This window comes from Bos indicus, chromosome 2 (assembly GCF_029378745.1).
Source record: "Bos indicus isolate NIAB-ARS_2022 breed Sahiwal x Tharparkar chromosome 2, NIAB-ARS_B.indTharparkar_mat_pri_1.0, whole genome shotgun sequence".
In the NCBI taxonomy this organism is placed as follows: Eukaryota; Metazoa; Chordata; class Mammalia; order Artiodactyla; family Bovidae; genus Bos; species Bos indicus.
The window spans coordinates 35,192,134-35,219,048 of NC_091761.1; the positions used below are offsets into that span (position 1 = coordinate 35,192,134).

The window sequence follows — 26,915 nt, forward strand, 5'->3', positions numbered from 1 at the left end:
ATCCTTTCCTCTGAGTAGGGGCCATGTTAGAATCTGGAGATGTGGGAGAAGAATTACCAGTTTAAAATGGTTACCTAATATTTAAAAAATCTGTCTTTCATAAATCATATAAAGTAGGGCTCTACAGAATATTCTTGGATGGGGAAAACTTCAAGAGGAAGTTTACATTGAGTATGAGGAGGTGTAAGACCTTTGTGGGAAGAAAGGTCACATATTTTTATCTCCTAGGATTTGTGGTATTTTAATGTTTATAAAAAAGGAAATATGGATTTAAAAAGGCTGAAAAACATCAATATGAAGGGAAAGGCATTTTAGTTTAGGGATAGCAAATATATAAAGTCATGAAATTAATCATGGTAAAAGCCATATATTTACTGGCTAGAAATAGTAAAACCACTTACATATCCCACAAGAATAGTTGATTTTTTTTCGAGTAATTTAAAATTGTTATCTTGAAGGGACTTGAATCCCTGATTTCTGTCCTTAGAGCAAATCATTCTTCACAGCAAAATCACCTGATTGAGTTTGTTCTGCTGCTAAAGAGAACAATTCTCCATACCTAATTCTACTGCAAATATCTCAAGGATTCCTATAACTTCAGGTAAGTAACCCTCAAACTAGAACTCATTATTTTTCTTAGTCCACTCAATTTCCAATAATTCATAACTACAATGACTTGTAGACAGACTGTTTTCACTGTTAACAACATGTTTTCAACAGACCCTTCTTTTTTTGCCAAGAAAAAAGCACGGTGGTAAGTGAAAGCTACTACAGATCATTGCTCAAAATGTTTACCCTCATAATTTAGTAATGATAATTACCATTAAAGAAAGTATATCTCTGAAGTTAAAAAGGAAGAAAACAAGGTTACTGTTCAGGACACTTCTCCCATGAGACAAACAATTAACATTATTATTTACTTCCCAAACTTTTTTCTTAAAATAATTTAAAAAGTCTCTTAAGAAATGCTTTTCTTGCTTGAACAACAATGTGAATACATTCAACACTACTGAATTGTACACTTAAATATGGCTAAGGTGGTAAACTTCACATTATGTGTAATTTTACCACGATTTTAAAAAATGTTTTTATAGATTAGGAATTGAAAACTGTAACATATACAATTACATAGGTCCCAAAGGCTTGTTTTCAGTTGCCAAGGCTCTGGTACCACTGCCTGTTTCAATCGTCCTCAACTTTTTTGAACAGTTTTCAAACAATGCACACAGTTCAAAAGATTGCGTACGCTAATTTGCCACCCACCCACAAGGGAGTTGAATCCATATTCTGTTATCCTTTTCTGAAAATGATTCAGAATCTTGGTTTTGGACTACAGAGAAATTTTGTTACCAATTTTGTTAGCTATTCTTGCTAATAGCCTCCTCTTTTCCTCTACCCATGATTGAAAACCATAGCAGTAACCGTAAGAGACAACATGGGATGAATGGTAGCCACAATGTAAATCCTACAGAAAATAGAAACTAAAACTTGGTTTGACATCATTACACACAATCAAGTTGAAACTGAATAGTAATATTCATGCTTAGAAAGCTGTTAGAAAACAAAAGGATATTGAGTAGCAATAGCTAATCAGCTAAAGCATGAGTATATGGCTGGCTCTTGAACAACACCAGTTTGAAGTGCACAAGTCCACTTATCCATGGATATTTTCATGAGTAAATACTGCAGTACTATATGATCTGTCATTGGTTGAATCCCTGGATGTGCAATTGCCGATATGGTGGAACCACAGATACACAGGAACCTTGGATACAGAGGGTTAACTTTACATGCAGATTTTCAATTGAGCAGAGGGTTGCCATGCCTAACCTCCGTGTTGTTCAAGGACCAACTGTTGTTAGAATAGTGTTTTACATCAAGAGGCTATGTATTCTTTTTTTTTTTAATCATTTTCTGACAGATAACTGGTATGCTTTTTAAAAATATGCAGTCTTTGTCTGTTATAGGTTGTTGTTTAGTCACTAAGTTGTGTTTGACTGTTTGTGACCCCATGGACTGTAGCCCACCAGGATCCTTTATCCATGGGATTTCCTAGGCAAGAATACTGGAGTGAGTTACCATTTCCTACTCCAAGGAATTTTCCCAACCCAACTCCTGCATTGGCAGAAGATTCTTTACCAGTGAGCTACCAGGGAAGGGCATGCCCCCAAATTATGCCAATAATCACGTGTTCTAGATTAACAGATGTTTAAGATACTCAAATATCCACTGACAGAATACCTGCATTCCTCTGTAAATAACATTTATGAGCGTCTTGAAGTTTCCTCCAGTTCACAGATGTATACTGCTAAACTGCATTATCTAAAGTAATAGTCTTACTTGAAAGCAATCAAAAAGTATTTAAAATAATCATTTATAAAAGTGAATAGCTCTCCCAGAGATTACATAATACACTACTATCCACATATTAACAGTAAGCCATTCGTTAGCTGAGCCAAACAGAGGGCTGTGCTTATATGGCTTCTATGCCTCAGAAGCCAGCCCTGTTCTTAAGTGTGTCCACAGGCTATGTACATACCTAGACTGTTGCTGATTTTCACTTCATATTCAGTAAGTCAAAGCATGCTGAGCTTGTATATTTTCTCAGCCACTCATTTTGAAACTCCCCTATAGGATTTGGCTAGAGTAGAATGTCAGCTTGGTTACTACCTCTAAAGCAAGAAATTTCCTGGGAAAATTGGGAAGCTGATGACAACAAAGTGAAACTGTTCTTTCAGGGCATAAAAGCTTGCCCATGTAGAAGCAACACCCTTTCCTTTATAAATTGGAGGAGAGAAAAAACCGTAAAGCACTTTATTAGACCCTCAGTGTACCTACAGCATTTTCCCTGAAAAATAAAAAAAGGTGGAGGATAAAATGACCAGGATCAGTACAGCAGTTCTTCATTCTCTACATTATTGGTGCTTCACACCCCTTCAATTATAAGGATTTACTCTAAGGAGCTTTTGTTTGCCTTTTAAAGTTCTGGATCTTTCTGCTGAATATTACTGTTGCCTTAAGAACAATGTACAGTTGACCTTGAACAACATGGGTTTTAACTACATGGATATACTTACGGGCGAATTTTTTTCCCCACTAAATACATACTACAGTACTACACTATCTGCAGTTGATTGTATCTGAAGATGCAGAACCTCGGAAAGAGAGGGCTGACTATAAACTGCTTGCAGATTTTCAACTACTGGGAGCTGTGGCACCCCTAACCTCCAGGTATTATTTAAGGGTCCACTGTACTTTCAGATGGTTTCATGAATTAATTCTTTCAGACTTTCAAACAGAGAGCTCTTAAACTATTTTAGGTTTCACTGGTGGCTCAGCAAGTTGAGCTAAGTCTGGCAATGCAGGAGATGCTGAGTTCAATCCCTGAGTTAGGAAGATCCCCTGGAGAAGGAAATGGCAACCCACTCCAGTATTCTTGCCTGGGAAATCCCATGGACAGAGGAGCCTGGTGGGCTACAATCCATGGGGTTGCAAAGAGTCAGATACAACTTAGCAACTAAACAAGCTATTTAAACTACCTCAAATCATAGAAAGAAAAAACTATTCTAAATTCTTTTTAGAAAATCAGCATAGCCTTGATATTAAACTCTGGCAAAGATAATAGGAACAAAGATGACTACAGATGTAACTCAATCACTGATTTTAAATAAAATTGTTACCAAAAAGAAACCTATGTGCTTAAATTCAACACAATGATGAAGTGTAAGGTTGGTTCAAAAACTAGAAATCAAAGATACAAATGAACTTATTTACAAAACAGAAGTAGAGCACAGATGTAGAAAACAAACTTACAGTTAACATGAGTTAAAGGGGAGGGATAAATTGGAAGACTGGGACTGATCTATACACACTATATAAAATAACTAATGAACCTACTGTATAGCCCAGAGAAATCTATTAAATACTCCATAATCAATATTCAGGTCAAGAAGCAACAGTTAGAACTGGACATGAAACAACAGATTGGTTCTGAATCAGGAAAGGAGTATATCAAGGCCATATACTGTCACCCTGCTTATTTAACTTATTTGCAGAGAACATCATGTGAAATGCCGGGCTGGATGAAGCACAAGCTGGAATCAACAGTGCCAGGAGAAATATCAATAACCTTGATATTTGGTGGTGGTGGCAGATGACATCACTCTTATGGCAGAAAACGAAGAAGAACTAAAGATCTTCTTGATGAAAGTGAAAGAGGAGGGTGAAAAAGTTGGCTTAAAACTCAACATTCGGGAAACTAAGATCATGGCATCCAGTCCCATCACTTCATGGCAAATAGATGGGGAAACAATTGAAACTGCAGGTGGTGACTGCAGCCATGAAATTAAAAGATGCTTGCTCCTTGGAAGAAAACCTATGGCCAACCTAGAGAGCATATTAAAAAGCAGAGATATAACTTTGGCAACAAAGGTCCATCTAGTCAAAGCTACGGTTTTTCCAGTAGTCATGTATGGATGTGAGAGTTGGACTGTAAAGAAAGCTGAGCACCGAAGAATTGGTGTTTTTGAACTGTGGTGTTGGAGGACTCTTGACAGTCCCTTGGACTGCAAGGAGATCCAATCAGTCCATCCTAAAGGAGATCAGTCCTGAATATTCATTGGAAGGTCTGATGCTGAAGCTGAAATGCCAATACTTTGGCCACCTGATGGAAAGAACTGACTCAATGGGAAAGACCCTGATGCTGGGAAAGACTGAAGGCAGGAGGAGAAGGGGACGACAGAGGATGAGATGGTTGGATGACATTACCGACTCATTGGATATGAGTTTGAGCAAGCCCTGGGAGTTGGTGATGGACAGGGAAGCCTGGAGTGCTGCAGTCCATGGGGTCACAAAGAGTCAGACACGACTGAGCAACCGAACTGACTAATGGCCTATATGGGAAAACAAACAAACAAAAAAAGTGGATATATGTACATATACTTTGCTGTACACCTGAAATTAACACATTATAAGTCAACTATACTCCAATAAAAATTAAAAACAACAACAACAACAAAAGTAGAAATCTACTAAAACAATTTGCCACTCTAAAAGGTCAAGGAAGAAAACCACATGATTGGCCACATTAGATGCCAAAATGTCATATACGACAAAACTCAACTTCCACTCCTGATAAAAATGTTTAGTACTAAAGTAGCAATGAAAATACATCAAGACAACAAGAAATATATACACCAAATGAAAACTCAACATCTACTGTTCAAAACTGCTCTCAAAGTGCTAGCCAATGCAAAAGAAAAAACAAAATAAAAAAACCCCAACTTTAGACACAATCCAAAATCTATTCCCTGTAAAAATCCCCAAAGCTAGAAATATTAAAGACACTTCTTCGATAAATTAAATTATTTGAAATTTATTATAAAATTCATACTCAATGATGACACAATAAAAATAACTGCAAATGAATAAATATGATAAGGATGGCCAGAATCACTGTTATTATATATCACTGTTTTGGAGAAGGTAGAAATTTATAAAAAAAAGAAAGAAGTAAGTATAAAGAAGGAGGTAAGATTATATTCAGAAGACTATTTTCCTAGAAAATTCAAGAGACAATTTATTAAAACCAGTAATTTTAGAAAGTTGGCCAGATATATAAATCATCTACATGTCAGTCACAAAATATTAGTGGGTAGTTAAAACCCCCCAAGGGCTTCCCTGGTGACTCAGTGGTAAAGAATCTGCCTTCAACGCACGAGAATCTCTCCCCTAGAGAAGGAAATGGCAACCCATATCAGCTTTCTTGCCTGGGAAATCCCATGGACAGAGGAGCCTGGTGGGTTACAGTCCATGGGGTCACAAACAGTCGGACATGACTGAGCAACTATACAACAACAACAACAAAACCCCCCAAAGAAACCTGTTTTAATGAAATATAAATAGTTTACTTTAAATTTTACCTGAGAGAGAACACAATCACCAAGGATATTTAAAGAGGGACTTGCTTTATGAATGACTGCTACTGCTACTGCTAAGTCACTTCATTCGTGTCCGACTCTGTGAGACCCATAGATGGCAGCCCACCAGGCTCCCCCGTCCCTGGGATTCTCCAGGCAAGAACACTGGAGTGGGTTGCCATTTCCTTCTCCAATGCATGAAAGTGAAGTCGCTCAGTCGTGTCGGACTCTTAGCGACCCCATGGACTGTAGCCTACCAGGCTCCTCCATCCATGGGATTTTCCAGGCAAGAGTACTGGAATGGGGTGCCATTGCCTTCTCCGTATGAATGACTACAAAATGCCTAAACAAAGAGAGATTGGTAATTGTATAGGAAGAAGCAAACAGAACAAAGGGACATAAGAATCCAAAAAAGACTCATGTATGCCTGGAAATTTACTATATTAAGGTAGTATTTCTAGCCCATTGGGAATTAATTGATTTCAGCAAATGATTTCAGCAAAAATGGCTAAATCCCTATCTTATAAAATGTTAAAAAATAATTTTCATATGTTTTAATGAGTAAAGCATAACAACCGTAAGAATATTTAATGAATATAGGAAAATATTTTAATAATTTTTGAGTGAGGACCATCTTCTTAAGAGAAAACCTGGGCATTTTAACCCAAAGACTAATAGTTCTTGAAAATATTCGCCATATAATTCACAAAGGGTTAATAATTTGTATCCTAATGAAATATAGATTAAATAATCGTGAAGAACAAGGGCAAAATATATAGACAGGCCATATTAAGAGATGTTTAACTACATTTGGAACATCCAGGCAAAGAAATCCCATGATGACATTAAGGTAAAGCAGAGCTATATATGGTTAAGATTTCCATATATATTCTATCTGAAAAACGAAATCATAGGACTGTATGCACATACAATCTGATTTTCATAAGAAAGCGAAATAACACGTTTATGTACAACTAAGAGAGATGTGCAAGGCGTTGGAGTACCTGTGGCTGGGGAAAGGGCCGTGAAGGAGTTTCATTTTCTGCTTAAAACATGACTGTTAGCACTTTAGGGTTCTCTTCTCCTCCCCAATGAGAGGGACAAAACATTTTTTTCAGCAGACTACAGAGCTCGCTTCTCTGTTCCCCCTCTTTGAAGTGTGTATTCCCGTCGTGGTAGGGAAACAGATCACGCTATTTCCCTTCACTTTCGTGTCACTTCACTTCCTTTACTACCGTTTCTCTCTTAAGATACAACTTGTCAAAAGAATCTGTGAGACACATGACACTTTATATAGCAAAGGCTGCTCTACTTCTTGTTACAGCATAGTAAGAGACACAGAGTCTCTTTGGTTTGAGTATCTTCCCCCTCCTTGTTTCACTTCGTGACGAGCACAGCCTGTTACACGTGTAACTCATCACTAGTCAGTTTACACCGCACAAGGGATTCCGCCTAACGCCCGGTTCCCACTGGGGGCAGGGTTTGCTTCTGCTCTTTCCGCCTCAGCCATCCAGTTTCTCCTTGACCCTCGGGGAGGTTACCCAACTTCTCAGTGACAAGGCTATGATGACACCCCACAGGAAAGCTGAGACAGAAACTGTGCAATAACCTTGGGGAAAAAAAAAAAACAACAGAAAGAACCTAGGAAGTTTTTGAAAGAGTAACAAAGATAGTATTAACTTCTGGAAGGCAGCCTTCGGTCCTCAAGGGGGCTGGGACCTCCAGGTGGGGTCTACCGCTCACTCTGACATCACAGGCCTGCCTCCCCGGTTGGCAGGCCAAGAAATCAAGTCACAGAGAGCGGCCGACGCGGAATCGGGCAGGATCCGTCCCCGGCAGCCGTCGTTGCTGCGCAGACGCCGTGGGCCCGGAAAGCCCCTCCCGGTCCGCTCCGGGACAGGGACCCAGGTGATTTCTTTCGCACAAAGTCCCTCCCCACCATGAGAACTGGTTGTCTCCGCAGCTCCGCGGCTTCTCTCCCTGTGGCGCCCATACGGCCAGCGCATCCCTCTCGCTCACACACACAAATTCTCCGTCGCCGTGCCCGACGCATTCGGACACTGCAACTCGCTAGCGAAGTTTCTTACTCACAGCTCAGGGTTTCCGCACCGGTCTCTCCAGTCTCTAAGTCGCCGGCGCCCGGCCGAGTGACTCCAACCGGAAGTTGTTTTCCGTTCCAGTTCAGAGGGCAGCGCCTGCGCGTGGATCCCTTAACCCTTCACCCTCCACCCCTCCAAGCCAGACCGTGCCCCTCCCGCCACTTCCCCCAACCTCACCCAAGCCCCGCCCAGCCCTGCCCCGCCCAGCGCAGCCCGGCCCGAAACTACCGACCCGGAAAGGCACGAGAAGTCAAGTTTAAAGGTCAGCGGAGGGTCTCTTGTTAAAGATATAGATTCACCCTTAGAGATTCCCAGAGTTAAGAGCTCAGCTAAGTAACTTCAGTCTTGTCCAACTCTTTGAGACTTAGTGGATGGTAGCCCATCAGGCTTCTCAGTCCATGGGATTCTCCAGGCAAGAATACTGGAGTGGGTTGCCATGCCCTTCTCCAAGAGTTAAGAGCAACTGGGGTGAATTCCAAGAATCGTCATTTTCAGAAGATATTCATGTGAACGTGATTAGGGTTATTAAGCTCCACATGCTGAGAAAAACCACACACACACACACACACACACACACATACACACACACACACACCCATTTGGGTTTTCCCCAACTAGCAACACCTATCATTAAAAGTACTTGCTAAAGCTGAATGATTGCTACATGCAAGTAGATCTCTATTTAAAAAATTTCCCCTAACTTAGGATTCTCCGTTATTCCATTTCCTACCCATGCTTGAATATTTTCCAAGATGAAAATTTTAGACCGATAGCTCAAGAAAAGTTTTAGCTCGGATATCTACTATCTCAGGCAAGTTGCTTAATCTAATGAATCTTGATTTTCTAAAATCTGACAGCAGAGGACAAGGATAACCTACTTCACTGGATGGATGGTTGCAGGATCAACTGATAATGTAAGCCAAAAAAAAAAAAAAATGGTAAAATTCAAAATGCTCTGCAAATGAAAGGGGCTGTCTGGAGTCAGTCATGTCATCCTGGCTCCTTCCCACCATCAAGCACATTCCTAGTATTCCTTTTAGGAAAAGAGTAGTCAAATCCACAGCATATAAGTATATGGACTCTCCCTGAGAACACTGAAGGTTGGGACTCTCCACATTGACTGAGGTATAACTGTATTTGGCTGAATGCATGTAACACTTCCAGAAGCCTACTATTTATTTAATTAAAACAATATTTTTAAAAACTATCACTATTTTTGCATGTATCTGACAAGAGTTGGTGGTGTTTGAAAAAGACTTCATCACCAAGCACAAGCATATTAAGGGTGTTGAAAATAGCAATTTCAAAACCAAGATTAAAATGACCATGAATACTATATATGGTTGTCAGGTAGAACCCACTCTAGAACATAGCTTTATATCCACAGACTTGATGAAATTTCCAAATTTGAGAACATGCCTGTCCTAGTGATCTTGGACAAGCCATGCTTAGACAGGTCTTCAGTCTATCCAAGATTCTTTCTTCATCCTGAACGTTTCAAACCTAGCTCTGCAGTCTTGAGCTCCTTTTTTTCTAGTTGTACTGCTGCATATTACTTAGAAGCTGCTATCCCTCCAGGGGAGTCCAGTATCTTGCTCCTCCTAGGATAGTAACTTTTCTCTGTTAGAGCATAACAATCAAGTTCTGATTGCCTCAATTTCTCCCTACACTTCTGAATCGTGGACGTTTACACTTCTTTCTTTAGGCCCAGTACATCTAAGGATTTAAAGACTTGCCAAATTACAGTGTATTTTACTGGATTATCTTGAATATTTGGCTTATTTTTTAAGTCAAAGCCAAAACATAATTTTAAAAACATTGTCTTTTTAAAAAACAGAAACTTTTTGGTAGAGCATTGTGACCAGTTGAACAGTTTTCTTGTAATAAGTAATTGAGTTAATCATGATAGTACAGTACTTTTTAAAAAAAAATTTGTGAGTGATTTTAAGTTCACAGCAAATTTGCAAGGAACATATAGAGATTTACCATACACTCCCTACTCTGAAACATGCATAAGACTCTTCATCATCAACATTTCCCACCAGAGTGATACATTTGTCACAACTGATGAAACTACATTGACATATTATCATCCAAAGTCCATAGTTTACATTAGGGTTCACTCTTGGTATTATACATTCCATGAGTGTGGACAGAAGCATAAATGACATATATCTATCATTATAGTATTATACTATACTGGAGGATACCAGTATACTCTATATACTCTGACGTGTATCCATAATTGTAGTACCATAAACACCAATACTTTGGCCACCTGATGCAAAGAGCTGACTCATTGGAAAAGACCCTGATGCTGGGAAAGATTGAGGGCAGGAGGAGAAGGGGACGACAGAGGATGAGATGGTTGGATGGCATCATCGACTTGATAGACATGGGTTTAGGTGGACTCTGGGAGTTGGTGATAGACAGGGAGGCCTGGCGTGCTGTTGTTCATGGGGTTGCAAAGAGTCGGATACGACTGAGCGACTGAACTGAACTGAACTATAATAGAATAATTTCATTATCCTAAAAATCCTCTATTCTCCACTTGTTCATCTCTTCCTCTCCCTAATCTCTGACAACCACTGATCTTTTTACTGTCTTCATAGTTGTGCCTTTTCCAGAATGTCATATGTTGGAACCACACTTTATGTAGCCTTTTCAGATTGGCTTCTTTCACTTAGTAATATGCATTTGAATTTCCTCCATGTCTTTTTATGGCTTGAAAAATCATTTTTTTTTTTTAATGCTGAATAATACTCCATTGTCTGGATGTACCACAGTTTATCCATTCCTACTGGAAGACATCTTGGTTGCTTCCAACTTTTGGCAATTATGAATAAAGCTACTATAAACATTAGTATGCAGGGTTTTGCATGTGTTTTCAGCTACTTTCACACTCCTAAATATAAAGCAGTGTGATTGTTGGGTTGTAGAGCAAAAGCCGGAGAAGGCAATGGTAACCCACTTCTGTACTCTTGCCTTGAAAATCACATGGATGGAGGATCCTAGTGGGCTGCCGTCGATGGGGTTGCACAGAGTCGGAAACGACTGAAGTGACTTAGCAGCAGCAGCAGCAACAATGTCAGAGAATTATTTTTGCTTCATATCCTCATCAGCATTTGGTGTTGTCAGTGTTCTGGATTTTGGCCATTTTAAAAGGATTGTAGTGGTATCTCATTGTGTTTTAATTTTCATTTCCCTGATGATATATAATGTGGAGCATCTTTTCACATGGTGATTTTAGTCTGTATATCTTTTTTGTAAACTATCTGTTAAAGTTCTTGATCCATTTTAAAACTGGATTATTTGTTCTCTTATTGTTGAATATTAAGAATACTCTGTATATTTTGTATAACAGTCCTTTATCAGATGTATCTTTTGAAAATATTTCTACCAGTCTGTGGCTTGTCTTTTAATTCTCTTTACAGTGTCTTTTGCAGAGCAAAAAAATTTAATTTTAATGAAGTCTAACTTATCCAGCACTGCTTCTGAGCAAATTGAAGGAGCTACTTTGACTATTTCTAATTTAAATAGTAGAATTTAATAATATACTCAGAATCTAAAACTGAATTCATGAGCATTTTGAAATACGAAAGTGCTAAACATTTTAAATAAAGAAAGAAAAAAATTAAACATATCCATTTCTTAACTATATATTTTTATCTTTCCACTCCCATAATGTTGTAGTCATGAAGAGAAGTGGCTGCATACTTCTCCAATGGCTGAAATATGCATAAATGCTGGGCTAAATGGATGAGTTTTGTGCTAAAATGGTGTCAAACATTTTCCTTTTTTATAATGATTTTTTAAAAATTTATTTTTGGCTACGCTGGGCCTTCACTGCTGCGTGGGCTTTTCTCTAGTTGTGGAGAGTGGGGGCTGCTCTCTAGTGGTGGTGCGTGGCTTTTCATCATGGTGGCCTCTCTTGTTTCAGAGCCCAGGCTCTAGGGCACATGGTCTTCAGTAGCTGTAGCTCCTGGGCTCCAGGGCACAGCCTCAATAGTTGTGGCACATAGGCTTAGTTACTCTGCAGCATGTGGGGTCTTCCCGGACCAGGGATGGAATCCGTGTCCCCTGCATTGGCAGGTGGATTCTTTACCACTGAGCCACCAGGGAAGCCCCATGATAAACTCGTTAAATACAATATGTTTTATTAAGGTTAGGAATTTGAGGAATAACCCTTTAAAAATGATGTAATTTCACTCTAATTTTCCTTATATTATTATGTACCTAAGGTTAGCAAGCAAGTATTGGAGGGTAGGATGAAATGAAAATGAGAACTGCAGGCTTATTAAAACCATTTCAGAACCTATTTTCAAAACTGCTAAATATTTTATTGAGAGTTCTGAATATAAATCCAGAAACAAGGAAAGCTGCCAGTATAAATACTACTACAACTTGGAATGTCAGGTATGCATCAATGAGCTCAGTCAAATCTTTGATGTGAAATATCACTATTAATAGAATCTGGTTGACTTCTGATTTAGGATGACATCTGGACTAGCTGTGTTTGTCTCAGACTCTCTGAATTAAATGCCTTATGAAAAATCAGAAAAATATGAGAACTCATAATAGCATCAAAAGGCAGGATTGATGACCAGACCCACTGCACATGGCTGAGAAGCTATACCCTGTACAGGACCCTCAATTGAAATAGGCATTCACTTGCCAAGCTTTGCTACCTTGGGACTTAACTCTTCAAGAGTAGATGTAACCCTGTTGACAGGCATCCTACTGACAGAATTTGACAAGATTTTTAGCCATTTTCAAGAACCATAGGGCTGAAATGGACATCAAGCTTTGTAGTTTGAAGGTGAGCACACTTGTGACTTTAAGGATAGTAAGCAAGCTATCTGCCCTATGGCACCTACTAGTGAAATGGACAGTAGTAACTCCACTAGTACGTATTACCTCCAAATGCTATTTTTTTTTTTTTTTACACATCTTGTTGCCCCATCATTCCCCCATTAGTACTTCTTTTTATTATCTATTGATAGTTTGGACCTCTGGTTTGGAGAATACCAACATGATTCCAATAGGTGTAGACACACGTGATATTCTGTATCTAAGGATATGTGAAGCAAATAACGGAAGGGCCTGGGCAGACAGACTGGTGTGTTTGACCCTCTGGGAGTTTAATTTTCATACATGGTGCCGGTCAAGGAAAAGATGAATGATTTTTTTTTTCTAATTAACCAGGAATTCTCTCTTCATATTACAATAACTCGACAATAAGGGTGAGGGATCTCGCCTTAGGCCAGTACTCATAGTGAGAACATTGATAAATGTTAGCTTTAGATTCAAAAGTTAGATATGAGCTATGCATGTCTTTATGTCTCCCAGCTCAAGACCTATGCTGAGGAGCTAGTAGAAATCAGGCAGATAATGAGAAGAACCAAATAAAATCCACACATCTAGTTATAAGGGCTACAAAAAACTTGCCATGAGTTTAATACAAGATAAACTTGTATTAATAAGTGTAATACAAGATAAAGCATCCTTTTGAAAAGATTGTGCTGCATAAAGGAAGAAGAACAAAGTCCCCCAAAATTTGGGGAAAGTGAACACTTTAGAAAATGGTTTGCCATAACCATAAGTAAACGGAAAGAATTGGATTTGTATTCTCTGTGATACAAAACTTGAAATCTAAGATATCATATTAGACTAAGATAAGGAGGGAGAAATAACAAAGATGGGTAAGTTAAGGCTGTAAGGATGTAGAACATGCAATGTCAAAATCTGAATATTTATTTGAACATAAGAAAGGGAATCCATACTACAGAATATTATTAGAGGAAAGATAATGAAGTGAAACAGAGAGGGCAATGGCAACCCACTCCAGTACTCTTGCCTGGAAAATCCCATGGACGGAGGAGCCTGATAGGCTGCAGTCCAAGGGGTCATGAAGAGTCAGACACGACTGATCGACTTCACTTTCACTTTTCACTTTCCTGCATTGGAGAAGGAAATGGCAACCCACTCCAGTGTTCTTGCCTGGAGAATCCCAGGAACAGCAGAGCCTGGTGGGCTGCCATCTATGGGGTCGCACAGAGTCGGACACGACTTAAGTGACTTAGCAGCAGCAGCAGCAATGAAGTGAAAAAGAGAAAATGTCAGTTGCTCAGTCATGTCCGACTCTTTCTGATCCCATGGACGGAAGCCAGTTTTCTCTGTCCCTGGAATTCTCCAGGCAAGAATGCTGGAGTGCGTAACCATTCCTTTTTCCAGGGCATCTTCCCAACCCAGGGATCGAACCTAGGTCTACCCACATCGCAGGAAGATTCTTTACCATCTGAGCTACAAGGGAAAGGATAAATGGATGGAAACAATTAAATGGAAATAATAATAATGGAGAGAGAGTGCTCCATCTTCTGAAAAAGAAATCTGAGGAAATGGAACAGAAATAGCAGCTAAAGATATATCAGAATATATCTGAAGTAATACTTTGATATGAGGCAATCAGAGATGAAAAAAACCTCAATGAGTTTTGAAACATACCAATAAAAAGAGATCAAACATTTTGATCTATCCAGAGAAAAATTTTACTATTCAATGATGTATCAATTCATTCATTAATTCTGGAACTATTTTGTGAGTGGTTGCTGTATGCTAAAAGTTAGAGTCACAAAGACTACCAAGACACAGTTTTACCTAAAAAAGAATTTAGCGTCTATTGTGGAGGATATGCATATAAGAAACAGGCAATTGCTACACAATGTGGTATTATAACATTACAATGGGGTAAGAATAGGGTGCTCAAAAAACATTGGAGAGAGGAGGTGAGGGAAAGCTTTCTTGGTCTCAAGTATGGAAACAATTCAATAAAAATCCAGAGAAGAGACTTCTCTGGTGGTCCAGTGGCTAAGATTCCCCACTTCCAATGAAAGAGGGCCAGGTTCAATTCTTGGTCAGAGAACTAGATCCCACAACCACAACTAAGATCCCACATGCTGAAGCTAAGACAATGCAGCTAAAAGAAAAACAGAATTCAGAAAAAATAAACTACTTTCAAAGGAAGAAAGGAAAAATAGACTTATCTTGAACATTAAACTTCAGAAGCTGAATAGAATAACATATACATAGCCTGAAATAGATTTGACTTACAAAGTTTATACCCACACAAATTATCATTTGCATAGGAAAGGAAACCTAAGGCATTCTTAGATACCTCATAGTTCAGAAATATATCACCTCTGTACCGAAATAATTGAACATACACTTTAGTAAGTCAGGAAGGAAATCAAAGTACAAAAACTAAGATGAAATTCTGTTATAAAAGAAATACCTATAAATATTTGAAATAATTTAAATATTGGATGAGACAAAAACTTGTCACAAATATAATGAGAATATTAAAAGTGATCTTTAACATACAGTCCAAGTATAAATAAATAATTTAGTAATAATGTGTTCTAAACTTCCTGATTATAGCAACAAGATCTCAAGTGGTTGGAAAAGAGGTGGCAGGAAGGAGAAAGTTCTAATTTCCTCATTTTCTTATTTTCTATTTGTGAAAACAAGGAAATGATAGGTTCTCATTCTAGCAATGACATTGTAATTGAACATATACTATTTTATGTTTTTTTAAACATAAAGGTAAATAATTACAAATAGAATTGAAAATTATATGTTTATTTTTTCATGTTTGTTTATTTATTTTTTTTGCCACATCTCATGGCTCATGGGTTCTTAGTTCCTTACCAGGAATTGAACCCAGACCCTCGGCAGTGAAAGCACAGAATCCTAACCACTGGCCCCTCAGGTAATTTCTTATTTTTTCATGTTCCTCAATAGAGGAACAAAGAAAGGAAAACATTGCTCAGATAACAAAGATGTAAAACTCTCATCCCAGTGGTTTATCAATCATCTAATAAGCAACTCTTGTGAGCATTCCTCTACAACATTAAAAAAGATTTTTTTTGGCTGCACCACATGGCATTTGGGATCTTAGTTCCCCAACCAGGGATCAGACCCATGCCCCCTGCAGTCAAAGCTCAGAGTCTTAACCATTGGACTGGCAGGAAAGTCTGAGTTTGTTTTTGTTTTTTTTTGCAAGCATATACTCTGCCCTTGGGCTGCCCTTGTGGCCCAGCTGGTAAAGAATCCGCCTGCAATGCGGGAGGCCTGGGTTCGATCCCTGGGTTGGGAAGTTCCCCTGGAGAAGGGAGCGCTGCCCACTCCAGTACTCTGGCCTGGAAAATTCCATGGACTGTGTAGTTCCTGGGGTCACAAAGAGTTGGACACGACTGAGCGACTTTCACCTCACTCTGCCCTCATTGTCACTTTCTGTCCTCACCACCACACTGTTTCTATTGACACTCTTTGTTCAGACCATCTTCAAATTCACATTTACCATGTTTGTCTTCTAATGTTTCCCCTAACTTTCTCTCGGCAAATTCCAATTTTTTTCTTTTTTAAAAAAATTCTTTTTAAAAATTTTAATTGGAGGATAATTGCTTTGCAGTACTGTGTTGAAAGAAAGAAAGTGAAGTCGCTCAGTCGTGTCTGACTCTTAGCGACCCCATGGACTGCAGCCCACCAGGCTCCTTCGTCCGTGGTATTTTCCAGGCAAGAGTACTGGAGTGGGGTGCCATTCCCTTCTCCAGGAGATCTTCCCGACCCAGGGATTGAACCTGGGTCTCCTGCATTGTAGGCAGACACTTCACCGACGAGCCATGTTTCTGCCATATATCAACATGAATCAGCCATCGGTATAACATACATTCCTCCCTCTTGAACCTCCCTCGCACCTCCCACCCCATCCTACCCCTCTAGGTTGTCACAGAGCACTCAGTTTGAGTTCCCTGAGTCTGACAACAAATCCTCACTGCTGTCTATTTCACATATGGTGATGGATATGTTTCAATGTGACTCTTTGAATTCGTCCCTCTCTCCCCTTCCCCAAGTCTGTCCTCTACGTCTGTGTCACCATTGCTGCTCTGCAAATAGGCAAATCAGTGTCATCTTTCTAGACTTCACATGTATGTGTTAATATATTTGTTTTTCTCTTTCTTTAGTCTGTGAAGTAAGATACAGACTTACTTCGCTCTGTATAATAGGCTCTAGATTCATCCACCTCTTTAGAACAGACTCAAATGCATTCCTTTTTATGGCTGAGTAATATTCCACTACGTATATGCAATGGAATATTATTTATGTATCTTCTTTATCCATTCATCTTTTGATGGACATTTAGGTGGTTTCCATGTCCTAGCTATTGTAAAAAAAAACAGTGCTGCAATGAACATTGGATTATGTGTATTCTTTTTCAATTATGGTTTCTTCAGGGTATATGCCCAGTAATGGTATTGTGGGGTCATATGGTAGTTTATTCCTAGTTTTTAAAGAATTCTTCATACTGTCTAAATTTGATTATGTTCCTTTAGCACCCAAGGTTACTTCCCATTAACCTTAGGACAAAATCCAAACTCTAAACAAAGAGTCGGACACGACTGAGCGACTGGACTGAACTGAACTGAAACATAGTATAAGGTTTCTTCTTACTTCTCTATAGACTCATATCCTGCCTCCTCTTCTGGCTTTTTTCAATACCTCCAATGCTCCCTGTTTTGTTCTTTTCAGACAGAATAGTTCTGTCCTGTTTGCTAGTGTGTTTTCTCAATCGCAGAACGTTGTTTCCTTCACATTTTGCTTGGTCTGTTAAGGCCTCAGCTGAATGGGCTGAGTCAAAGCAAGGGCCTCACTTCACTTCTCTTCCAGGTTAGAACTACGGGCTCATATTTCACCCTATCCGTTTCCCTTTATGATATGCACCACACTTTAAATTCTAAAACACTTATTTAGATGTTTTTGAAGTTAGAATGGCTATTAAAACTGATATTAAAGAAACTTGCAATACCAGTCTGAGGCCTAGATGGCCATTGCCCTCACAAAGGCAAACTCAAGTTGATACAGCCTAATGCAAACAGACTATAAATGAGAGCTCTCATTAAAACTGCCTCATTCGTATGTTGGTATTGCCATTCACTAACCACATGACTTTACCAACTCTGAGCTTCAGTTTCTTCTCCTGTCAAGTATAAATTATAATATTACTGGCCTCAAATGTTGTGTCTATATGTGTGTGTGTACAGTGGGATAATATATTAACAGGACCTAAATTATAGGAGGAACTCAGTAAACATTAGCTGATTCAGTTGATAGTTGAACAACCAGAAGATTGGGACACCAACCCCGCTAAGGAGTTGAAAATACACATATAACTTTACAGTCAGCCCTCCATATCCATGGTTCTGTAGCTGCAGATTCAACCAACTACAAATCATGTAGGACTGTAGTGGTGGTAGTTGGTGGTTTAGTCACTAAGTTGTGTCTGACTCTTGTGACCCCATGGACTATAGTCTGCCAAGCTCCTCTGTCCATGGGATTTCCCAGATGAGAATACTGGAGTGGGTTGCCATTTCCATCTCCTGGGGATGTTCCTGACCCAGGGACTGAACCCAGATCTCCTGCATAGCAGGCAGTCTCCTGTTTTGCAGGTGGATTTTTTACCCACTGAGCCACCAGAGAAGCAGTACTGTAGTACATGTTTGTAAAAAAATCCAGGTATTAGTGGCCCCACCAGTTCAAACCCATGTTGTACAGGTAATATCTGTAACTTAAGTAGCTGGTTGTACATGCAGTTGATTTTTAATTTTACTAAGTAAGTAGTCAGAATTATCATTTAAAAAGTCTTTAAAAGTTTACCTTAAGGAAATGTAGAGATTGTACTTAGTAGAAAAATATCTTACTTTAAATTAATTGTCTTACATATGCCCAAAGAGCTAAAGGAAACCATGGACAAGCAACCAAAGGAAGTCAGAACATGGTATATGAACAAAATGAAATTATCAGTAAAGGGATAAAAAAAATTGTAAAAAGAAACCAAATAGAAATTTTGGAGACAAACAATACAATAAGTGAAATGGAAAATTCATTAGAGGAGTTTGACAACAGATTTGAGCAGGCAAAATGAGTTAGTAAATGTGATGATAAGATAATTGAAACTATCCAGATAGAGGGACAGAAAAAAAAAGAAAGAATAAAGAAAAGTTCATAGAGTCTAAGAGACCTATAAAACATCATCTTGCAAACCAAAATATACATTATGGAAGTTCTGAAGGAGAGGTGAGAGTAAAGGAGCAGAAAATAAATTTAAAGAAATAATGGCTGAAAACTTCCTGATATGTTGAAAGACTGAAGCTGCACATTCAAGCAGTTCAATGAACTCAAGTAGGCTAAACTCATAGATTCACTCTGAGATACATTATAATCAAAGTGTTAAATGCCAAAGACAATAATAAGAGAATCTTGAAAGCAGCAAGAGAGAAGCAACTCTTTATATACAAGGGATCCTCTGTAAGATTAACAGCCAATTTCACTTTGGAATCATGGAGGCCAGAGGCAGTGGGATGACATACTTAAAATGCTGGGGAAAAAAAATAGGTGTCAATGAAAAATTCTGTATCTGGCAAAACCATTTTTCAAAAATGAAAGAGAAATTATGACATTCTGAGATACAAAAAAAAAAAAAAAAGCTGAGAAAGTTTGTTGCTGATAGATTTACCCTTAAAGGAATTATAGAGGGTCCTTCAGATAAAATGGAGAAGGAAATGGCAACCACTCCAGTAATCTTGCCTGGAGAATTCCATGGACAGAGGAGCCTGAAAGGCTCCAGTCCATGGGGTTGCAAAGAGTCAGGCATGACTGAGCAGCTATCACTCAGATAGAAGGGTTGTTAGACAATAATTCAGAGCAACACAAAGAAATACACTTTGGTTGAGGTAACTATCTGCTGCTGCTGCTAAGTCATTTAAGTCGTGTCCGACTCTGTGTGACCCCATAGACTATCTAGGTAGCTATAAAGACTGTCATGATTTTGTTTTTGGTTTGTAACTTTTTATTTCCTACATATTTAAAAGAAAATGCTTAAAAATAATTTATCAATCTATGTTAACAGGCACACAATGTATAAAGATGAAATTTGTGATTACAAGGATGTAGAAGAGGGAAATAAACTGTATAGAAGTAGAGCTTTCTGTATTATTAAGGCTAAGCTGGTATTAACTCAAATTAGATTGTTATAAATGTTTCAAATTATAATCCCCATGATAACCACTATGACAATATCTGAAAAAATACATAAAAGAAAATGAGAAGGGAATAATATGGTACACAGAAAAGAATCAAACACAAAAGAAGGCAGTAGTGGAGGAAGTGAAGACCAGAAAAATGGTATAATATATATAGAAGTCAAATAATAAAAATGCAGAAGTAAACACTTACTTATCAGTAATTCCTTAACTGTTAATAGATTAACCTCTTAATCAAAAGGCAGAGTTTTGTGGAGTGGATAATATAACAAGATCAAGCAATATACTGTCTATAATAGACTTGCTTTAGATCCATAGACACAAGTATGTTGAAGATAAAATAACAGAAATAAATTTTTCATGCAAATAGTGGAAGAGAGATGGGGTGATTAAATTCATATCAAACAAAATAGATTAAGTTAAAAACTGTTACTAGAGACAAAAAAGAGACCTTATGTATGACAAAAGTGTCATTTATCAAGAAGACATAACAATTACACACATATACACATCAAACAGTAGAGCCCCCCGCAAGTATATAACACAAAAAATGATAGAACTGAAGGGAGAAATAGAGAGTACTACACTAGCAGTTGGAGACTTCACTACATCACTTTTAGTAACGGATAGAAAAGCAGAAGACCAAAAAGGATGTAGTAGACTTGAATAATAACATAAATAATAGATCTAACAGATATATATATATAGAATATTCCACCCAACAGCAACAAAATACACATTCTTCTGAAGTGGATATAGAACATTCTCCCGTCTTAGACAGATCAAATGTTAGGCCACAAAAAGTCTCAATATATTTAAAAAGATTGAAATCATGCAAAGTATATTCTCCAACCAGATGAAATGAAGCTGGAAATCAATAACAGAATGAAAAATGAAAAATCCACAAATAGGAAGTCAACCAACACATTTTTAAATAACCAATGAGTTAAAAAAGGAAATCATATTAAAATCATGAGTTAAAAAAGGAAATTAGACTTAGAGATGGGTGAAAAAAATTCAATCATACCAAAATTTATAGGATGCAGTGAAAGCAGTGCTCAGAGGGAAATTAATAGAAGTAAATGTCTACATTAAAAAAGAAGAAAGATCTTAAATCAGTAACCTAACTTTACAGCTCAAGGAAGTAGAGAAAAAGAGCAAACTAAATCCAAAGACAGAAGAAGGAAAGAAATAATAAAGATTGGAGCAGAGATGAATAAAATAAAGAATAGCAAAATAATAATATCAATGAAGTCAAAGTCAGTTCTTTGAAAAGATCAAAAAAATAGAAACTTTAGCTAGACTTAAGAAAAGGGCAAAGAATAACAAGTAACTAAAATCAGAAATGAAAATGGGGACATTACCACACCAAACAGAAAAAAAAAAAAGAATTATTTATAAAAGAATAGTGTGAATAACCACACACCAAGATATTAGATAATCTAGATGAAATATATAAAGTCCTATAAATACAAAATACCAAAACTGAATCTAGAAAAAAGAAAAAAACTGAATAGATTTGTATCAAATAAAGACATTGACTCAGTACCAAAAACCTCCCAACAAAGCAGTTCAGGACCACATGGCTTCACCAGTGAATTCTACTGAACACTTAGAGAAGAATGATTCCCTTGTAGCTCAGCTGGTAAAAAATCTACCCCCAATGCCAGAGACCTGGGTTTGATCCCTGGGTTGGGAAACTCCCCTGGAGAAGGGAAAGGCTACCAACTCCAGTATTCTGGCCTGGAGAATTCCATGGACTGTATCCATGGTGTCACTAAGAGTTGGACACGACTAAGTGACTTTCACTTCACTTCACTTGTCAAACTCTTAAAAAAATAGAGGAGGAGGGAACACTTCCCAACTCATTGTATGAGGCCAGCATTACTCAGATACCAAAGCCAGACAAAGATACTACAAGAAAACTAAAAACCACGTTCTTTATGGATGCTGCTGCTGCTGCTGCTGCTGCTAAGTCGCTTCAGTCATGTCCGACTCTGTGCGACCGCATAGACGGCAGCCCACCAGGCTCCCCCTTCCCCAGGATTCTCCAGGCAAGAAAACTGGAGTTGGTTCTTTATGGATGAAGATGCAACAATTCTCCACAAAATACTTGCAAACTGAATTTAGTAGCATATTAAGTGGATTATACATCATGATCAAGTGTGGTTTATCCCTGGAATGAAAGGGAGGTTAAACATAAGAAAATCATTCAAATGCACAATTACACTGTGAGGCAAATACTTAAAAGAATTGAAATTAGGTACTCAAACAATGCAAATGCACAGTCATAGCAGCATTGTTTACAACAGCCAAAAAGGGAAAACAGCTCAGCTACCCTGTCCATCAATAGATGAATGGATTAATAAATTGCATATACACACTACATAGATGTATCTTGAAAACTTTATGCTGGGTGAAAAAAGTCAGACAGAAAAAGTCACATATATGATTTCACTTACATGAAATATGCAGAATAGCTATATTCGTATAGACAGAACACAGACTGGTTGTCCCCAGGGATTGAAGAGAACAAGAAAGCAGAGCAACTGCTTAATGGTACAGGGTTTCCTTTTGGGGTAATAAAAATGCTTTGAAACTAGATAGATGTGGTGGTTGCCCAAGATTGTGAGTGGACTGAATACCACTGAATTGTTCACTTTACAATGTTTAATTTTGCTCTGAATTTTACCTCAATTTTTTAAAAGGAAAAAATAAGGAAATTTAAATAAACTATAAACTGAGTTAATAAGAATGTACCAATATTGTTCCTCAATTGTCACAAGTGTACCATACATTAATATGTTAATAATAGGGGAAACTATTTGTCTTGGGGAGCAGGGGGAAGGATGGGGAAGAGGCAGGGTTGTACATGGAACTCTCTGTAGGGTTTGTTCACTTTTACTCTAATATATTAGCTAAAGAAAAAACCCTTTGTTTTCCTAAATAACTCTGGGATAAGAGAGGAAATAAAATGGCAACTAAAAAACAAAATAATAATGTGAAATTGACATAGCAAAAGTGTTTAAGAGTTGTTAAAATAGTATTCAGAAAATTCCTAGAATTAAATACTTTGATTCCCAAATAGGAAATAATACAAATAAATGAACTAAACATCCGACTCTAAAACTAAGGAAAGGAAAAGTAAAATAGTTTAAAAAAAAGAGGGAAGGGCAGTAGGAAAATAGAATAAAGATAAAGGCAATAATTAATTATTTAAAAAAGAGCTAACCATAAAAGTGATACATCCAAGAGATTCATACTTTGACATGTCATATCAGGGAAAAAAGAGAAAACATAAATGGACAAAGTTAATAATGAAAATGGTTATCCATATGGTTATGAAGATGATCAGAAATACAATACTTTGCATAATAATACATTTGAAAACTTTCATAAAACTTTACTTATAAAATACATAAAAAACCTAAACTGTGTGAAAAATAAGCGTAAAACTTGAATAGATCAATAACAACAGAAAACATTGAAAAGTTTTTAAAGAATTACTTCCAAAAATGTGTGCCAAGGACAAACGTGCTAAGATTTTCTCTTTAAACATCTCAAGGAGCCACTAAGTCCCATGAAACTTTTTTAGAACATGGAAATGTTTGGTAGTTTTATCAGAAAATAAAAATGAAGATTAATTTCACTTATAAATAGGAATGCAAAAACTCTCAATAAACTATAGGCATTTCTTTTTCAGTATGTGTTTTGTTAATATAAACTGGTATAAGGTGAATCAATTTGGACACACATTTTGCACACCACTTTTGGCTGAACTGTGGCCTGCAGATAGCACTGCTAAAATAGGAAGAAAGCTTTTTGCACAATGTGTAGGAGCAGCTGCTTTGTTTGAGTAATGGTTGCTCTGCCTTGATAGGGTTCCTTGGCTATGCCACATTGTTTTCATTCTTTTCTGTTAATTTGAGTTGTGAACTGAATTGTGAAGCCAAAATAATAGAGGAGAGGCGTAAAGCATGTGGACTGAAGAGAAAAGGAGGAAATGTGTAGGTTTGGTTTGTTTTGTTTTGATCAGCCAATTTATTATCTAGAGCGATAACAAAATACACTTTATAGTTATGAACCTACTTTTATTACTGTGGGATGATTTCTATAACATGTACTTTAAAAAATGCAATTACTGTATCATGTAACTACAGGACCCATATAGTTTAAAAGTAGAAACACTTGTACGGTTGTCTCTAATGATATAAAAAAGACAATGAATATAGTTTAACATGAAGTCTTGATTCACTTTTAGCAAATTAGGGTTAGGAGTATATTTGGTAGTTATTTGGTTTTTATGATTAAGGTGTTTATCTCAAACCAATAGCCAACGTCATTCTTAATGTTAACCACTAGGGAAATTCCCACTGAGATCAGAACATGATGAGGTTGGCTGCTATCTCCTGTTATTAAACACTGTTCTAGAAGTTCTTGCCAATGTTACCATCAGAAGAAAAAAAGAAGACAAAGTTATGTTTTTCCTTTCTGGGCATTGCATGTGAATTACCCAAAATAATTTAGAATAAGTAAAATATCAATGCAATGACTGGATGCAAGATAAAATTATTACATCAAGAACTTTCCTAAATGTCAGCAGTATTTAGTTAGAAAATACAATGGAAAGAATGTCCTTATCAAGATTGCATCCCTATTAACCTCATGAAGAAGACAAAATGCATTGGAATACATTTTATAATAAACAACCTGTTTCCTGAGGCCTTAGCACATGGAAAGAAAAAATGTTTGCAGACAGGAAGTTTCTTTCCTGTAAAGAATGATTGTTTTCTTCAAATTAGTGCGTAAGTTTCATGAAATTCCAACCAACACTTTTGGGGAGGAATTTTAGAGATTTCTTTGAATCTTCCAGTTGGCCATGTCTTTCACTGTCACAAGTGTTTAAGAGAAATAATTGGACGTTGCTTTAGTTGACTGCTAGCAGGAACTTCAGTCAGGTTAGACCTGGAATACATTCCCAGGTCCTTGTCCTGCATGGGGGCAGATAAATGTGACAACCTGTGCCCAGGTAGAAGAGAGCCCTGGAGGGAGTGAGGAGATGGGGTGGGCAAGTAAGGACAAGGAAGACCTAGGAATGAATTATCTGTTTCTGTAAATGACTTGGCTCTCCTGTGACCTTGGCCCAGTATTACCCTTCCCCCAAAACCCCATCCTTTTTGCAGTTTGGATAAGATATCCTAAAATATCTTTCAATGTTGTAAGAAGGTAAGGCAGTGGTAACAGAGAGCCAGAAAAAAAGAAGTGATGTGGATTTATGGTTAAGCCCTGGCTCTGCTAGTTACTCAGAGAAGTCAATGGCAACCCACTCTAGTACTCTTGCCTGGAAAATCCCATGGATGGAGGAGCCTGGTGGGCTGCAGTCCATGGGGTCGCTAAGAGTCAGACACGACTGAGCGACTGCATTTTCACTTTCCACTTTCATGCATTGGAGAAGGAAATGGCAACCCACTCCAGTGTTCTTGCCTGGAGAATCCCAGGGACGGGGGAGCCTGGTGGGCTGCCGTCTATGGGGTCGCACAGAGTCAGACACGACTGAAGCTACTAGTTGGAAGGTCCTGTAATCATTTTCCCTCTGGCAGACACAATAAATGGCAAGTGCTTATATAACAGTAGTGATGACCGTTGTAGTTTCATCTTTTTTGAAGAATCAACTTATTCTTAAGAATACTCTACACAATCTTTAATATTCACTTCTTGTGAAAATAAAGGCCAACTGATAATGAAATAAGACTGGATTGCTATTGTGCAAATTTAAGTGTTTGAAGATAGGTAATGCAAAGTTTTCTATTAATATAAGGAAAATACTGTAAAGAAATATTTATAAACATATTTCTTAGAAGATGGAAAGGAACACACTGAATCAGGTCAGAATTGATCTTTAAAAATTTAACCAAAAAAGTATGAATATATATATATAGCATTTACTTTTCAACCTAATAAGCTATATACAACTTAACTTATGCCAAATATATACCTTTTAAGTTTTACGTTATAGAAACCACTCACTGGAGAAGGCTGTATTCCAGACATAAACTTTAAAAAAAACATTTCAAATAGAGACATAAATTTTATCTTAAAAGTTGGGACAGTAGCAAAAGGATCACAGTTTTTAAAAATTTCTTGTAATCTTGGCTAGGGACCACATTTTTTAAAAGGCTGAACTTCCAACTATGGCAATGAACAAAAGACGTTATTGAATCACATCATAAATTACTCACTTAACAGAATCAATTGTAGAGCGAATCTGCAACACAGCGGTTTAAGACATCCAGGCTACCTTGCTAGTTTGTGAATTGGTAAGAACTACTAAAGTTCTGATTACCTCTTTTGCAGGTTACAAGACTCCTTCGTAGACTACTGCTCTTTAAAGTAGACAGCTACAGAGTCTGGAAGTTTTATCTGCAGGCTCTAGTAATGCTGCTTAAACTGTCCTGAGATCTCCCTTGTGTTAAACTGGGAACTTCCACTGAGAAATCCCCCAACTTGAAGACTTCCTTTTTTGTAACTATCAACAGCCAATCATGGCAAGATATTGAAATGAAGCAAAGGCTACCAGAAATGTCTGTAAACCACCGTGACTGTAGCTTTGACTTCCTTTTGAAGCAAAGATGCTTTACTTGAAGAGCTAGGACATTTTAACAAAAATCCAGAAATTGTAAATCCCAAAATACATTTGGATTAAGCACATTTTCATGTCAGAAAATTTTAAAGAAAGCATATTTGATAAATGTTTTTTTAAGGTTTTAGGAAATCACTTTTGGACCTAAGCAGTATAGTTA

At 37.6% G+C, this 26,915-nt stretch overlaps 1 protein-coding gene across 3 annotated transcripts in view; it reads right to left on the bottom strand.

Moving 5' to 3' along the window:
* Positions 1-26,604, bottom strand: part of TANK (TRAF family member associated NFKB activator) — a 96,163-nt gene extending 69,559 nt beyond the window's left edge. The window contains exon 1 of one of the 3 annotated variants that reach the window (XM_019971878.2): positions 26,459-26,604. The gene's annotated coding sequence lies outside the window, so the exon portion shown is untranslated. Of the gene's footprint in view, positions 1-8,009; positions 8,138-26,354 lie in introns of those variants that run through there. The other 2 variants (XM_070767497.1, XM_019971875.2) reach the window with 2 other exon arrangements.
* Between the last annotated feature and the right edge of the window lie 311 nt (positions 26,605-26,915).